The 6,905-nt window shown below is 65.3% G+C and overlaps 1 protein-coding gene across 1 annotated transcript in view; it reads right to left on the reverse strand.

The window, feature by feature from the left end:
* Positions 1-6,905, reverse strand: part of DCHS1 (dachsous cadherin-related 1) — a 41,562-nt gene that overhangs the window by 23,244 nt on the left and 11,413 nt on the right. The window lies entirely within an intron of this gene.

Raw genomic sequence — 6,905 nt, forward strand, 5'->3', positions numbered from 1 at the left:
GCCCTGTGCAGAGCTCCGGCAGCGAAGGGCCGGCGCCCGCCCAAGCCACGGGAGCCTGGACAAGCCCCGCGCCTCCATCAGTCGGGCGGAACCCGCCCCCCCACTGGGCTTCCCAAATCCCCCAGCCAAGGCCTCCCCGCAAGCCCCAGGCCTTGGCCCAGGCGAGGCTGTGGGGGGCAATGGCTCACAAAAGCAATTTATCGCTGCAAGATTGTCTGGGCACGCTGGAGAGCGGGAGCGAGCGGGCGAGAGGGAACATGCACTCCAGGCACACCAGGCCACCAGCTGCGCGTGTGCACAGGGCTGCAGTGGGCATGCACAGACCCTGTCTGCATGTGCGACACTGCTGGACACACGTGCACAGGATGACGGGGCCAGGAAAAAGGGGCGAGTGCCTGCCACATGGTGCCCAGAGCTGTGACAGCTAGCTGCACGTGCAAGGGACTGACGGGTGTGTGTGTGTGTGCGCGCGCGTGTGAGGGAGCGTGACTGCCTGTGACATAATGCATGGCATTGCGATGGCTGAGTGTGCAAAGGAGCGTGACTGCCTGGGATGTGGTGAATAGGACCATGTGGGCCACATGTGAGGGCGGGCCCCCGACTGTGCGATGGTGCACAGGGCATGCAAGGGTGTGCCCTTGCCTGTGGGATCATGCGTGGGGCATGCAAGGGCGGACCCCTGCCTGTGCGCCTGCAGGGGGTGTGTGAGCGCGTGCCCCTGTCTGTGGGATGGTGCACAGGGTGTGCAAGCGCGTGACCCTCCCTGTGGGATGGTGCCCGGGGCGTGCGAGGGCGTGCCTGCCCTGCTCCTTCCTGAATCCCAGAGCCTGGCTCCAGCCCCGGACCCCACGTGCCTCCCAGCATTGGACGGGACCCCAGGTGTCCTGGCCGCCAGCCCCGCTGCTCTAACCACCAGACCTTGCTCCTCTCCAAGAGCTGGGACTGAACCCAGCAGTCCTGGCCCCCAGCCTGCCCCGTCCCCCCCGCCAGCTCTAACCACCAGACCCCACTCCCCTCCCCAAGCAGAGACAAGACCCAGGTGTCCTGGCTCCCCCCCAGTCCCAGCACAGCAGGCTCCAGCGCCGCCCCCCCAGACTGGGGAAAACCCAGTCCCGAGGCAGAGGAGAGGCGCACCTCACCGACTAACTACATCAGACACGCGTAGGCGTTCGCAAGCCCGATGCTGCGCAAGGACGTGCATGGAGCAGTCCGTGCAATGTCTCCGACCGGCGCGGCCCGCATGGGCCCTGGTCCCGAGGGACCGGTTCAGTCCGCGGCTCGGTGCCGCTTCGACCCGAACGCATTGATGGGCGATGGGCCCGACCCGAACACGGCGCGCAGGGTCGGGCGCTCCACGCAGCCACCTCTGGCTCCCAGGCCCAGCTGGGCACTGGCGCGGCCTCTCAGACCTGGCCTGAGCTGCAGCCGCCCCGTCCGGGGAGATGGGGGAACCTGCCCGGATGCCAGCAGCCCCCCCGGGTAGAGGCGGGGGTCTCTTCTGGCCCCGGCAAAGCCCTGCAGCCGGGGATCACCAGGCGCCTTCCACCGCAGGAGTTACCCCTGCATCCTGCCCAGGGCACCACAGACATGCTCCACGCTCCACTCGGTGCCCGGTCCCAGTCCGGCCGTACGTGGCCGGAGCAGTTGGACGTTGGATCAGGGTCTTCGGCTGCAGCCTGCCGGGAGCCCACTCCCAAGGCCCCGTCCCTGGTTGTTCGTGACCGTCTGATTCCCGCCCTGCCCTCGCCTGCGGTCTGTCTGCAGCTGTCAGACCCGGGGCAGGTGCAGGGTCAGAGCGCAGCGGCTGCAGCGGTCACCCAACACACGTGCTCCGCTCCCCCTTCGCACCCCCTCCAGGACTGTCATCCTCCACGGGCTTGCGCCCATCCCGCTGCCCACCTGGACGCCTGCATCCCTCTCCTTCAGGGACCCCAACCCCAGCTGACATCTGGTCACTGGCCCCCAAGCGCGGGACTTTGTAGGACTTGCTGCCAAGCCCCACACCCTCCTGCTCCTCCGCCCCTCTGCCCCCAGGCCCCGCCACGGGCCCGAGCACAACACCGCGGTCCCCCGTGGCAATGACCATGTCTCACTGCCCACGGGAGAGTCTCCTCCGCGGTCACCAGCCACTCTTCCCCCACGCCAGTGCCCCAGACCCTCGCACACACGTGTCCTAAGTCACACGTCCAGCACGCCGGGGCCCGGGAATGCGAGGCATCCGGGAGGGGCTCCAGCCGCAGAGCCCCTGATCCCTGCTAATCCGCAAGGAGGGGTCTGGGATTAGCCCAGCTGGCTGTGGATTCCCGCACCCCGCCGGCCGCAGCTGGGACCAGGCACAGCCGGACGCGACGCCACGCGGGGCAGGGGAGCAGCTGCTCTGGCCATGCCCAGCCTGGCAGCAGGTGCCCGGCACAGCTGAGTCTGGCAGGGGCAGCACCACCCCTCGGCCCCCAGTGCAGCCCCCCCAGGAGCCCTCGCACGCTCCAAGCCAGGCTGGCCCGAGCTGGCCCCAGACGGCCCCAGCACCCCTGGAGCAATGGGGTGCTTCTCCCCATCCCACTCTGCTCAGTGCCTGACCAGCCTGGGAGTCAGCAAGTCCCTCCTTGTCCTCAGCCTCAGTTTCCAATGCTGCAGCTTGGGGCCATTGCTTCTAGCCTTGCGGTCTAAGAGAGGCGAAGGTGGAGCCGCTCAACAGCTGCTTTGCCTCCGTCCTCACAACAAACTGAAGCAGCAGCCAGGCACCGAATAGCGATTATCTGAACAAGGAACAGGGCGAGCTGATAAGAGAGGGCCGGAGAGCTTTGGAGGGTCAGTCAGTGCCTGGGTAGGTCCCGGAGCAGAGCCTCGGGGAGTGCATCTGCACGCATCTGGAGGAGCAAAGGCGGGCGGAAACAGCCCGCGTGGACAAACAGGCCGAACAAACTTGATCTTCAACCAGCGCTGCCCGGGCAGAGGACGGGAACGCTGCGGCTCTCGCGTATCTGGACTTCAGCAAGGATTTTGTCCAAAAGCCCCACACAAGCTTCTCCTAAACAAGCGGGGTGGACAAAGCTGCTACGAGGTGGGCAGACAACTGTCTCACTAGCCGCAAGCCAAGGGCTGTTGTACAGGGATCCACGTCAGCACGGCAGGAGGCTTCGAGCGGAGCCCCACGGCGGCCCGGTGCTGATCAGTGGGTTTGTTAACGAGCCAGACGCCGGTTCTGGAGCAAGCCCGCAGACGACGAAGCTGGGACGGATGGAGGAGCTGGGCACGTTCAGCTTGCGGAAACGACGCTGTTCTCTCCGGCTGCGCGGCAGGACGTGCACCAATGGCTTGAGGTTGCAGCCAAGTTGGCTGGGATGGGAGATCAGATAAAACTTGTTCGCTGCTAGAGCAGGGGGCATCGAGACATCCGAGGAAGCGCGGGGCTCTCCATCACTGGAGGGGTTCAAGGAAAGGTTGGACAGCCACTGGTCCAGATACCTGTGCTCTGCTGTGGGGATTTCCCAGGTTTCTGGGCTTTGCTACTTGCCTCCACTTTCTGCTCCACGTGTTGGGGTGTTTTTAAGCTTCCCCCAGAGACACTGGGTGCTGCAACCTAGGCTGGGGATGGAGACTGGGCTGTGTCCTGCTGGCACCAACCCCACAGGGTCCTGGCTAGAGGGTCTTGCCCCTCTGCTTAGGGTCAGACTGATGCCAGATTTGGGGTCCCGGAGGACTTTTACCCTCTGGTCAGACTGGTATGGAGTGGAGGGGAGGTTGCCTTTCTCTGTAGCAGGGGCACAGCTCTCTACCAAGACCTCTCAAGCATATATTAATGACCTGTTATAGAAGCAGGACTTTGCTGCGGCCCCTGTTTCACCTGCGGCAGTTCAGGTGCGAGGTCTGTGCTGTGCCAGGGTTTATGCTGGTCTTACAGTTTAGATTCGTGCCTGTATAACATGGTTTGCACAGGGCTGGTCCAGGCCCAGGCAGAGGCTGGACTAGATGTGACCTGTGGAGGTCCCTGCCAGCCCCACGGCTGTAGGACGTCTATGACTGTGAACACACTGGAGGATGGGAACGCAATTGGGACGGATCTCGACAGAGCGGAAAGCCGGGCTGGAGATACAGTGCTGCGGCCCAAGAGCAATACTCCAAAACGCCAATGCAAAATGGGCAATGCCTGGCTGGACAGGAGAAGGGTCTAGGACAGTGATTCCCAGCCAGCACCTTGGGAGTCCCTTGAGACACTTTCAAGGAGGATGTGGGGTGCCACAGACCTGTTAGATTTGCAAACAGGATTTACAAGATAAAACCCACAGGTTCCAAGCAGAAATCCACAGCTGGGGTCTTCCTGGGCTCTCTGCACCACAAAAACTGCTCTAGTATTTTTCTGTAGTCCAAAAAGAGTGAAAATTAAGAGCTGACATTTCCCAAGGGGGTCTTGAGCTTATCCAAGGGTGCCCCAAGTCCAAAAAGGTTAAGACCCACTGGGCTAGGAGCCCTGGTAGAGCACAGCCTCCACGGGAGTCTGCAGCGCGATGCAGCCGCGCGAAAGGCCAGCACAGTTTGGGCTGCATCAAGAGGCAGCAGATGCAAGACCCGGGAGGTGACGGCACCTCTCTGCTCGGCCCTGGTCCGGCCTGTCTGGATCCTGGGTGCGGCTCCACATTTTACAAGACCAGGGAAAATTGGAGAGAGTCGAGAAGCAGGTAGCAAAGATGATCGGGGGCTTGGAAAACAAGTCCTGCGAGGACAGCCTGAAGGAGCCGGGCAGGTTCAGCTGGGGGGAAAAGCGCTGAAGAGGGGACATGACAGCAGCCTGCACATCCCTGAGGGGCCGCCAGCAAGAACAGGGAAAACCCTTTTTTTCCCACTGATTCAGAGCTGGGCCCGCAGCAAGGGCCTGAGGTTGCAGCAAAGCAGGTGTAGGCTGGATCTCAGCAGACACACCTCCATCAGAGCAGGGAGGCCGTGGGCTGGGCGCCCAGGGACGGGGGGCTCTGCCTCGCCGCGGGTCCCAGCGCAGGCTGCGCAGGTGCTGGGCAGGGGGCATCCGGCAGCAGCGATGCCCGGAGCGTGCGGGGAAGAGCGGCGGCAGGACGCCCCGGAGCAGCCCCCACCCTGGCACCGGGAGCTCCGGAGGACCCTGCGCCCAGGGCAGGGGCTGGACAGGCACCGACGCAGCTGCAGGAGATGAACACAGCAGGGACGAGTCCGTGTGGGGACACAGATGGACGATCTGGCGGCGCGGCGCGGCACGGCGCGGGGAGGTGCGGTCCTGCTGGCTGGCCCCTGGGTGCAGGGGAGGGCGGAGGTATTCGGTGGTTCCTCACATTTGGATGTGGGGCTGGGAGGGAATTTTCCCCACTTCTGTTGCTAAAGGGGTCAGGGGTGCTCTTCGCCTTCGTCAAGGGGACTGTGCTCCTGCTCGGACTCACCCCTGGAGGGTCCTGGCTCGAGGGTCTTGCCCCCGGTCAGACAGATGCTGCACTTGGCATTGGGGGAATGTGACCCCACGGTCAGATTGATGCAGATTAGGGGGGTGATCGGCTACCTCCGCAGCAGGGTACACAGGTCTGCCGGTCTCGAGTGCATTTAACAGCCTTTGCCGCAGCAGGATGCTGCCACCCTCGTCCCGTGTTACCCGGGGCAGGGCTGGGGCTCTCGGCGCCAGGCCGTGCTGCTGTGCGCAGGGCGACTGCGTTGCTCCAGGAACTGGGCAGACGAGGATGTGTCTGGGACGGCTTGGGCAAGACGAACCCTGCTCCGAGCAGGACGTGGGTGAACTGCAACCCCCGGCCGGCCCGGCTGCAATGCCAGAGCTGCACCATGCTGCAGGGAGGAGGCTTGTTGTGCAGAGGGTAGCGAGACGAGGCTACGCGGGGAGGCAAAGCGGGGCGGCCAGAGGGTCCCTGGAGCGAGGCCTCCCACGCACAAGAACCAGCTGCGCTGGCCACGAGGCCAGCATGTCCCCCCACCTGTTCCTGCGCAGCCTCCAAGGAAATCCCGGCACAGTGAGAGCCGCACGGCCCAGTCCACACCAGGCCGCAGCACGTGCAGCGCCAGCGCAGCCTCCACCTGCCCTACGGGGCTGTCAGGCACCCACAGCGGGGGCATGGGGCGGGGGCTTCCTCAGGGGGCCTCTCCCTGGGCCACCACAGACCCCAGGGCCCACGGCGGTGCTGTAACCCTGGGTGGGGGACGCTCCAGCCTGCACGGGACGCTCTCCCGGTCCCCCGCACCAGCACTGGCCAAGGAGAACCGGAGCCCACCTCCATGCCCTCCACTCCTGCCTGGCCCTGGCTGTAGCTCAGGGCCCTGAGGGGTTGCATTGCCCCCAAAGCCAGAGCTGCAGCCGCCCATCCCTGCCCCGGGCCAGACCCTCAGGGCAGGCCGTGCAGAGCCAGGGGTGGGGGCCGCAGCCTGGCCCCCCCAGACCGGGACGCACCCCCAGCTCTGGCTTTGGGGGCAATGCAATGCCCCCAGACTGCTGCACGTCTGCCCCCGGGGCCAGGACAGGAAGGTGGAGGAGAAAGCTGCCAGCGCTGCATCTGCTGCTCTGCTCCCGCAGCCGGAAGAGGAGGCTGCAGGGCCGCACCATGAATAATGGGGCAGCGCAGACACCGTGGCAGCGCTCGGGTTTCACGGCAGGCGCCGACACCGGGCCCTGCCTGGCAGCTCCGCGGGGCGCCCGCCTGCCCCCCTCCCTCACCCCTGCGGCCCCAGCCTGGCACCGTGTCCCCTGCCCCATGCAGCGCAGCGCTCCCGGTCACCCCTGTGCAGCACCCCCACTGACAGCACCCCCTGCTGCCCCCGACAGCACCCCTTCACTTCCACACAGTGCAGTGCCCCCTGCTGCCCCCCCGGAGTGCCCCCTACCTCTCCCCCGCAGTGTCCCCTCCTGCCCCCCACTGCACAGCACCCCCTACTGCTCCCCC

Source organism: Gavialis gangeticus, unplaced genomic scaffold (genome assembly GCF_001723915.1).
Source record: "Gavialis gangeticus isolate Ggan-Ray unplaced genomic scaffold, GavGan_comp1, whole genome shotgun sequence".
In the NCBI taxonomy this organism is placed as follows: Eukaryota; Metazoa; Chordata; order Crocodylia; family Gavialidae; genus Gavialis; species Gavialis gangeticus.